At 42.1% G+C, this 9899-nt stretch overlaps 1 pseudogene; it reads right to left on the minus strand.

The window, feature by feature from the left end:
- Positions 1–5600: 5600 nt before the first annotated feature.
- Scgb2b14-ps lies at positions 5601–7752 on the minus strand (annotated as a pseudogene).
- Between the last annotated feature and the right edge of the window lie 2147 nt (positions 7753–9899).

Genomic DNA, 9899 nt, shown 5'->3' on the forward strand with positions numbered 1-9899 from the left:
TGTTATTTGGCCCAAATTGTCTACCTTAACTGTTCCAGGAATGCCCAGACCCCTTACCACTTCCAGACTGGTGAACATCTCTACAAAAGGAGGCATCAGAACAGTTGCTGGACTCCTGTTGGAAGGGACCCTTCCTGGTGCATCAAAGGATGTCTGTCCTGCTACTCACTCTGTAGACCAGGGTGAACTCAACATCAAATATCTGCCTGCCTCTGCCTCTCAAGTGCAGGGTATAAAGGCTTGTACCACCACAACCTAGACAAACATATATTTAAAAAAATCTTTTGAAAATCAATAATGAAAATACATCAGGCAAACAAACAAAGAAACAAAATGTCAAATAAAGCTACATACCTCAAGTGAATATGCCAGGATCAATGTTCTGTATACAATGTTATCATGACCTTGATATAACAAAAGGTTCTGGCAGTCAGTATTAGTTCACACCCTTAGTCCCAGTACCATTATGGAGAGGAAGGAATATCTCTGTGATTTTGAGTTCATCAAGGTATCTGTGGTGAGTTCCAAGACAGCCTGAGCTACATAAAAAAACCCTGTCTCAATAAAGAAAAAGGGAAACTAAAAAAGATGCAGACCCAGTCCCCACAGAACAGTTGTTTCTAGACATTGCTTAGCAAAGAGGAACATGGTGTCTTGGAATTATATTATGTCTAAGTACGTGACCAAGCCACCTCAGATAGTCAATGGGTTCTACAGGGAGGGAGTGATGACCAAAAAAGAACAAAAGACAATTAGACAACATTATAACATGACTGCAGCCAATTCTGATGCTGGAGTAAGTTTATATTTTCCCAGTCTGATTTTATATACCATTTTAATGATATGCAAGTAATAAGATATGTTCAAGGTTAAGGAAAAAGTAAGGTAATAAAGAAAAGTACCAACATCACTGTTTCTAGGGGCATATTAGTATGATCAACATATCTGAGTCTACTTTTCTGTCCTTATCCAATATAAAATTACTGCCAAGTTTCTAGAAGTGGTCCTAAGAGCTCTCCACAAGGATGTCTTCTGGACTTTTTTTCAGATTGCTTTTTTTTAATTAATGTTCAAAAATATCAGTGGCAAGCAGTATTACAAAACAAAACGGATTTTTTTTCTTAGTTGGTTTTAAGGTAGTCAGTCAGCAAAGTTGTTCTCTATTGGACTCTATGAGGACACTGAGGTTGAGTTTCTTACTCATACATTGGGGAAAACTTGGATGTGGCGGCTTCTTCCCTTGCATCATCTCTTCTCCCATAGATCCTCTTCCAGTCCAAATCCAATGAAACCCAAACCACCTCTATGTCTCTTATGCTCAGTTATTGGCTGTTGGCATCTTTATTTACCAATCAGAAATAACTTGGGGGGAGAATCACAGGTCTACATGCAGACTCCAGTTCTTGGGTGGGTGGAGAGTCTACCCTTAGCATTACAACAGACAGCAAGACAAAACCTCAAAAATTCACCTTTTTGTTGAATAAATGGCTCCTTTCTCATAGATATAAATTGAATAACATTATGACAATTATGAAAATCATAAGGTATTATATACACCTATAATATCCAGTCTGTTATAATTGGCAATTTATTTTCTCGTCTATGATAACTTAATGAGTTTACAATTCTGTACCTTCCCAGCATTCCTTCCTCCTGTTCTATAGGAGTACCCAAGAAGCATCCACTGTTATGCTGTGGGTGCCTGAACCTGTAAGAGTCAGATGCTATTTGGACCTTCTCAGAGGACAGCTGTACTAGACTCGTGTCTGCAAGCAGATTAGAATATCATTAATAGTGTGAGTGACTGATACTTGCCCATGGGATGGATCTCAAATTGTACCCATTATTGGTTGGTCATTCCCTCAGTCTCTGCTCCATCTCCACATCACACCCATGTCTCTGTTTTAAAAGTGTCTTAGTTAGGGTCTTACAACTGTGAACAGACACCATGACCAAGGCAACTCTTATAAAAACAGCACTGAATTGGGGCTGACTTTCAGGTTCAGAAGTTCAGTCCATTATCATAAAAGTAGGAACATGGCAGCATTCAGGCAGACATGGTACAGGAGTTGCTGAGAGTTCTACATCTTCATCTAAAGTCTGCTAGCACAATACTGGCTTTAAGACAGCTAGGATGAATTCTTAAAGCCCATTTCCACAGTGACACACCTACTCCAACAAGACCACACCTACTCCAACAGAGCCATACCTACTAATAGTGCCACTCCCTGGGCCAAGCATATACAAACCATCACAAAAAGTCATCCTCTTCATATATTAAAGAGCTCACACTGAAGGAGACCTTGAGGTACTGGCTCTCCCTCCTTCGATGGGAGAAGATTTACTTTGGAGTAAGACCTTGAAGTTCATGGAGTGTGTGACCTATAGAGACAGCTTAATGCCTGGAAGCAAAAATGATTGCCAAAGTGGCCTTTGTTATATAGCCATCACCCATATATTGACATAAGCATGGAGATATAAGCTATGGAGGTCATATATGTGAGAGGGGTTATTAGCCATGTTGCTCTTGTAATCTGCATAAAACCCCCTCAAAAGGTCTATCACTATAAATCCTGTGACTGAAGCTTGCTCACTCCTGGGACCTGGTATGTATCATGTTGAACAGTATTTGAAACCTAACACATAGGACTTCATGTATATTCCTTCAATGATATCAGGTATAGAATAAGCACATTACAGCTTGACACAAATATATCCAAACACAATGTTTAATTAGTAAAAATTGAGGGCAGCAAAACCAAGAAGGCTGTTATAGATAGCCCTGGGGCTAATTATATTTGATTTTAATTCTGTTCTCCCTTGACTTGGAATTCAAAGTCAGTTATTACTGTTCATGATGCTTTGCTCTGGTCAAAGTAGGAATCTCTTCCAATAGTAGGAGCAGTGGCATTGGTCAAACTCTGGTTTTATAATAGATAGAAGAAATCAGATTCTTGTGATGGTTTTAAAAATAATTCTTTTGTACTGAAACATTTCTTTTATTAAAGCTTGGTTGAGGCAGAATTTCTGTGCCTTCTACTGTGTATAAATTATAAAATATGAGAGACATGTTAATGGTGTTAGTGGTTTTGTATTGTGAGTCAGGGTGATTATGTGTAGCCCTGGCTTCCATGGAAGTCTCTCTATTGACCAGGCTGGACACAAGCACAGAGATTTTTCTGCTTCTACATCCCAAGTGCTGCAATTAAAGGCCTGCTCCACCACTGACTGGCATGGTAGGTGTTATTTAATGTACAAAAACAAGAAATCACTGTAGTCCTGATAATGATCAATTTCACTGCTCCTAATGTGACCCCTTATAGTCACCCCTTTCCTAACTGCCCATCAGGGTATTCATTGATTTGTTTTCCCCTTTCAGAAGATCTTGAAAATAAAATAATTATCACTGATTTGTGTACAACCATGAGGATTTTCCATTAATATAAGTGTGGGATTGTGTATTGTAAGGTGATTTCCCCTTTGTCATTAGTCCAAGGGCTTTTGCTGCCTTCAGGTTGGGACTGTTGTAAATAAAGCTGCTCTGTGCATTCATTAACCTGTTTCTCTCTTCTGTGTGTCAATATTCAGGCATCAAAGGCCTGCATGGCTCATTTGTACATGTGAGAGTTTATCTTCTAGATATGATGGAACAAGCAAGTCAAAAAGGAAGGAACAAACTACCTACATATATCAAGAGAAGGTACATATGTCATGCCACGCAATGCTATGTCAGGCACAATATTGTTGAGTGGGAGACAGAAAAACATGGGGAAGAGGCCTCCCCCTTTCCTGGGGACTCCTTGGGCACAGGAAACTGTTCTTGGATTTACTGGTTTGAATAAGCTAAACAGGTTTCAGATTTGGGACCAGGCTTAGTCCTGAGGTGGTATTTTGGAAAAATACTGGATAGGGTGTTAAAAGTGAAGATGTTCTGTTTTCTCAGAGTCATTGGTTTGCCTAGAGAGCTTTGACCCTGGGAAGGCCATTTGACCTTCCACAGGGTAAGGGTAAGTCAGCCTTCTTTAGAAAGCCCTAGGTGTTGTCATGTCACATCAGGAAACAGATGGACAGAGCAATGGCTCCATGCTTGTCAGTCTTAAACACTGACCAATGTGTCTTTTTTGTATAATTTTCAGTCCCTCAGCCTGCTCAACAGCACTTGCTCTCTTCAATGTGTCTTCTCCATTTTTGCCGCTAATATACAGAATAAGAGTTGTGTTACTATGTTGTATGCCAATTTTAACAAATGGAGTTCATCATTTTAATTTAAACAGCTCTCCATTCCTCTCTCCCTTTTACTTGTTGGGTTGCTGTTTTGTGTTTGAGTGTATAAGAAGGAGCAGGCATACATATGGCACAGCATGCATGTAGAGATCGTAGGGCAATTTTGAGCCATTGTTTAGTACAGGCCTCTGGATTTCTGATATTGTGGAATGCCAGGGTAGGTGTTCTACAAACTTTTGATAATTTACCTGAGCCCTCTAATCTCTCAACAGGAGCACTAGGACTCTAGGCACATGCTAACAAGTCTGACTTTACATGGGTTCTGGGAGTCAAACTCAGGATCCCAATAATGCACTGAAGCACTCTACCCATTGAACCTTCTTCCAAGTGCTTCACTCTTTCCTCATGTTGGGCATTGACTCCTGTTTCTTTCCTCATTGAATTTTTTTTGTATATTATTAAGTTCTGGGTTTCTTTTAAAGATTTATTTATTTATGTTATGAATATGAGTAAACTGTTGCTGTCTTCAGACACACATGAAGTGGGTCACAGATGGTTTTGATCCTTCATGTGGTTGCTGGGAATTGAACTTGGGACCTCTGGAAGAGCAACCAGCATTCTTAACTCCTGAGTCAACTCTTCAGACCCTTGGTTTTGTTTTCGAGGTAGGGTCTCAGAGTGTAACCATCACTGTCTTAGAAACTGCTATATTGGCCAGGGTGTGACAAATGGTAAATGTCACTATCAGACCAAGATTATCTGAGAAGCACACCCTTGTGATCTCTGCGTTACTCTCCTTTTATAACTGGACACAAGGATTTCATAGTTTTGTGATACAGCCCGGGGACAACATATGAGGCAAGTGTTTCTCCATTTCTTTACTATTCCGACAACCTGGTGAATCCTGTGGCTACTTACATGCTATTTTCCCTCAGACAATCCCAGTCTCCAGAGTCTCACAGAACTCCAGTAAACTGAGCATGGGGGCTCACATCTACAATCCCAGCACTCGGGAGGAAGAGGGTTTTGGATCTCTGTAAGTTCCAGGCTAGCCTGGTCTACACATTAACAAAAAAGGAGACCAGAAAGTCTCTCTCATGATCACCTGGCTAATCAGGAGCAGTCACGCTGCTCTCAGTGACTATACAAGTCATTTATCTCAGTATCTCCTAGATCCTCTGAAGACCTTGTTTAGCACATAGACACAGGTCACAGAACAGAGCTGCAAGCATTTATTTGAATCAGTCTAAGAGACTGGATGATGAAAGTACAGGATCAAGAATCCAACTACAGGAGAGAAAGAGGACAGGTCAGCAAGATGGCACTTTGATCAGACATGTTGCAAAGATGGGTTGCCCCAAACACATTAACATCTATTATCCTAATAGCTTGAAAAGATAGTCTAAAAAGGATTTTACGGTGTCCCTTCTATAGTGTGCCTGGCATTCTGGGCTGGCGTCCATGGCTTCCTGGAAAACAATAAGGCAGAGCAGGATAGTGTTGGCTATAGGCAAGGTACAGGACCTCAGCAGGGTACCCCAACTACCCACAAGGAGACTGATCCTCATGCACAGCAAAGAAAATCCCATACAGTGATTCAGGTCTCTCTCCAGTAACACATTTTGCCGCAAGGGAATTGGAACCCACTCACACCCTTCAGTAGGAAGCCTGAAAACCACCATAGTCAGGCAGAGAAGAAGAGGAGAAGGTTCTGGAAAGCATAGTGGGGGCTAGTTCTAGAGAGGGACAGTACAGCTGAGTATGAGTTTGGTGATATCTCACATACCTGAGCACCTCTCTACGGGCACATTGGCTGCATAACCATGTTAAAAATATGCCCCCCATTTGGACTTGCTAGAGAAAAATAATTTTGGATAGCACTGTTGTTTTTCAAGACCTGATACTCAAGTAAAATACTTTGGGAAGTAGGGTGAGAGCTGCACTGTTCAAAATATACATCTCTGCAATCTAGTTATGCTTGAAACAAGGAAGGACAGGTGACAATAGTGGTGAGGAACTTTAGGCAGTCCTGGGATGGGGTGGCATTTCAGACATAGTGGGAGGTTTTGTTTTAGCACAGATGATGCCTGCAGAAATGGGATTCATCGATGGCTGGGGAATAATAGACCCCAGAGAGGTTCCAAAAAAGACACTGGTGAGAAATTTCAAGCATCTTAGTGTAGAGCTGGGAGTACCAAACCAGTGCAGAGGCTATCCCAAGGACTCCATCTACCTACCATGGGTGAGAGCCCCATGTTTAACCAGCATGTGGGAGTGAGCTGCAGGATCATGCAAGGAACAGGCTGGCTGTTTACATGGCATGCTGCTTTACATGTACTACTGGGGGCAAGGGTTTCAGTTCTCAGTTGCAGGTCACCTGACATGTAGTAATGGTTGCATCTATCACTTGTACACAGCCTTACAGCATCTGTTGCATGGGTGAGTGGAGGTAGGGAGAAAATTACCATAATTTTGTGCTTCAGAAGTATGTTTCTTAAACTTTCCTCTCTATAGCAGCCCTGGATTTTTTCCAAGGCCACCTTTTCCTCTGCAGTAGCATTGAATGCCTGGAGTTCTTGATACATCCACAGCCTACTTCCAGAGACAACACTTGAATAGACTTAGAAGAAAGGAACACATGCTTCTGCTACAAACACAGAGAGAAAAACACCATTAAAAGACAATGGGATGGTCAAAGCAGAGGGTCAATGTTCCTTGCAGCATCTACAAATGCCTTAACTGACTTTTCTCATAGTCAAATGTGGAGAGTCGCGCAGCAAGCAATCGCGAGCCACGTGAAATTGCCATTATAAGATGGTGCTGGCCTCTGCTGTGCCTAACTAGTAAACAAGCCTTGTATGCAGGTGTGATAGTGAACTCACGCCTAGTCACTGCCCATTTTGGGGCGTAGTAATTGGGTGATGGGCGAGCAACAAATCAGGAGCTGACAAGCCATATCAGGTGCTGAAACGCCATGGCTGAGGGCTATATCAGCGACTTTATTTTCTGGGGTCGGGGTCTTCCTGAGAAGTAAACAATAAAGCTTTGCTGCAGAAGATTCCGGTTGTCCTGAGTGTGTTCTTGCCAGCGGGGACAAAAGCTCGGGCAATATTCAAACCCTCCCAAAGGCTTCAGCCTCCCAGAAAAAACATGGTTTACATGAGATACACAGATCTAGCAGAAAAACACCCATAAAGGACAGACCTTGATATCTGACCTTCACATAAGCCCAACACTTGCCTCACCAACAACTGTGCATTTAAGGTCCCTTAATCATGAGTATCATCACCAGCATACCTCTGTCTCCATATCCCACAAACCTAACAGTTCTAACTCAGTGCAGAAAGCATGAATTGCTTTTGCAGCTCCTTGCCAGTGGCCTCCGGAGGACACCTAGGTCTGTCTCAGGCCCACATTTAGATATCTCCATGGGACTGAAATGGGGTGAAAAAGGGTACCACTCTCACTTGTCTGGAAGTTCAGTTCTCCAGTCACCAGAAAGTCCAGCAGAAGAAGTGTCCCATTCATGGTCAAGAGTGCTAAATGCTCCTCACAGTGCAGATCCTCTTCTTTATAAACCATTATAGCTCTGAGCCCAGCCACACCCATCCACAAACATGCCTCCAGGAGTTCCAAACACCATTTGGGAAAGAGCCTAGCACCTGTGGATCTCCTTTCAACTTGCACAGAGGCAGCAGCATGGGGCCTCTCCCATTCTGAAGAACAAACAACCTGAGACAGCCAGATGTCAGCAGTTTCTGGAGAGAAGTTGTTTGTACCTTTGCCAAAGATGGTTTAAAGCTGATCTTTGCAAGCAGCCCATGTGCTGAACAAAATGACATGTGGTCCTGTTTCACTTGTCACCTGTGCTTCCTTGTCAAACTCCTTACCTATGCTTGATCCCATTGTCCAAGCTACTGAGACCTTTGTATTGGAAAGCTTAGAACAAGGAGGCACCATCTACCTCTCTTTGACACTCAGCCAGGGTAGTCACCAGCTCTTTGGCAGTGTGAACATCCTTGGGGGCTGATGATGCTTTTGTACCACAAATTGTGCTTCACTGCATAGTCGCTCATTCCTGTTGTCATGTTCACCTTGTCCACTCTCAGCTCTGTTAGGAACCATGTCTTAAAGAGGTTTGAACAGTATTGTCCATGTGATGAGAGCAGTGCATGGTAGAGTGAGGTATTCAACCATGAACATGAACTCTGCTGTCCAACACCCCTCAAGCTACTATGAACTGCCTGCCTGTATACTACACTGCTTCACAGGCACAGGAAGTGTTGTGTGCATAGTCTGTCTCAAGTTTAGAACAACATACTTACCCTAAGGAAGACATTTCCAGCAAAGATATGATTGACATCTCTGTGTGGTAGTTCATGTTTCTTATGACAGGAAGATCTTAAATTTAGGCTCACCCTGTTTGCAGTGTGTGATGGTTAATCTTGATGATCATTCTGACTGGGTTGAATGTTGGCATAGAAACAAAGTTCCGACTGGGCTTTTTTATGCGTGGTCAATTGAGTTAGGTAGACTTACTTTTATGGGGAAGCATGTACTATGTTTCAGAGACAGAGGTAAGCAAGCTGAGTAGAACCATTCATGCCTATCTGCCTCCTGATTATAGATGAGACCAACCACCTCAAGTTCCTTCACTGTGCCTAACTGACTGTGATGAACTGTACCTCTTCAAACTGTGATTAGAAATGTTGCTTCTCACCTGTCATTTTGTCAATAGTTCTCTACAACAGTGGCAGAATAGTTTTTTTAGCATGTGCAAAGTCCTAGGATTAACTTACAGCATTGCACACATAAACATTAGCCACCAAAGAGATAGCTCAGTGTACAATTGCTTATTTTACAAGCATAAGGTCCATTGTTCAAATCCCTAGGACCCATAAGAGTGTTGGTATACATGTCTAATTCCATGTGAGCCTCATGTTCAATAAGAGACTTGGTCTCAAAAAATTGTATGGAAAGATGAGATCGCTCAGTGATTAAAGGTGCAGTGATTGAAGGCGATGACCTGAGTTCAAATCTCAGAAACCACCTGGTAGAGCAAGAGAATTAACTCCTCCAAATTATCATCTGACCTTCACATGCACATGCATACATGCACACACACACACACACACACACACACACACACATCTTAGTACCACTGTCCACACACAGGCAAATACACAAGTAAACAAACACATGAACAGACAACTAGAATTTTCTGTGGAAACTGGAATGAGGAGGCATGAACTGGCTCCTAATTGACAAATATAAAACAATTTGTACAAAACAACTAAACTACATGATATTGGATTGTACTAGAATTTTGAAATAACCTATAAAACCATGCTGTTGTGAATGGTTTTGTGGCATATAAATGAGCATGGATGAAAGTCAGTGTTCTTACATCTCACAGAAGAATTCCAGAGGATCTGTAGATGTTTCTCCTGGGAGCAGACTCCTCTTCAGTCCTACACTGTGAGCTATATGTTCTCAAGAAAGCAGCAGGGTGAGCTTGGGGAACAGGTCAGTAAGTGAAGTAGTTGCTTGGCATACACTCTTGAATCCATGGTTTCCAACCCTATGAACTTATAGGACAGCTAGGCATAAAGTGACCCATTGTAACTCTAGCACCAGAGAGCTTACTGGCCAGTCCATCTAGCCATTAGCAAGCT

This window comes from Mus musculus, chromosome 7 (genome assembly GCF_000001635.26).
Source record: "Mus musculus strain C57BL/6J chromosome 7, GRCm38.p6 C57BL/6J".
Taxonomy (NCBI): domain Eukaryota; kingdom Metazoa; phylum Chordata; class Mammalia; order Rodentia; family Muridae; genus Mus; species Mus musculus.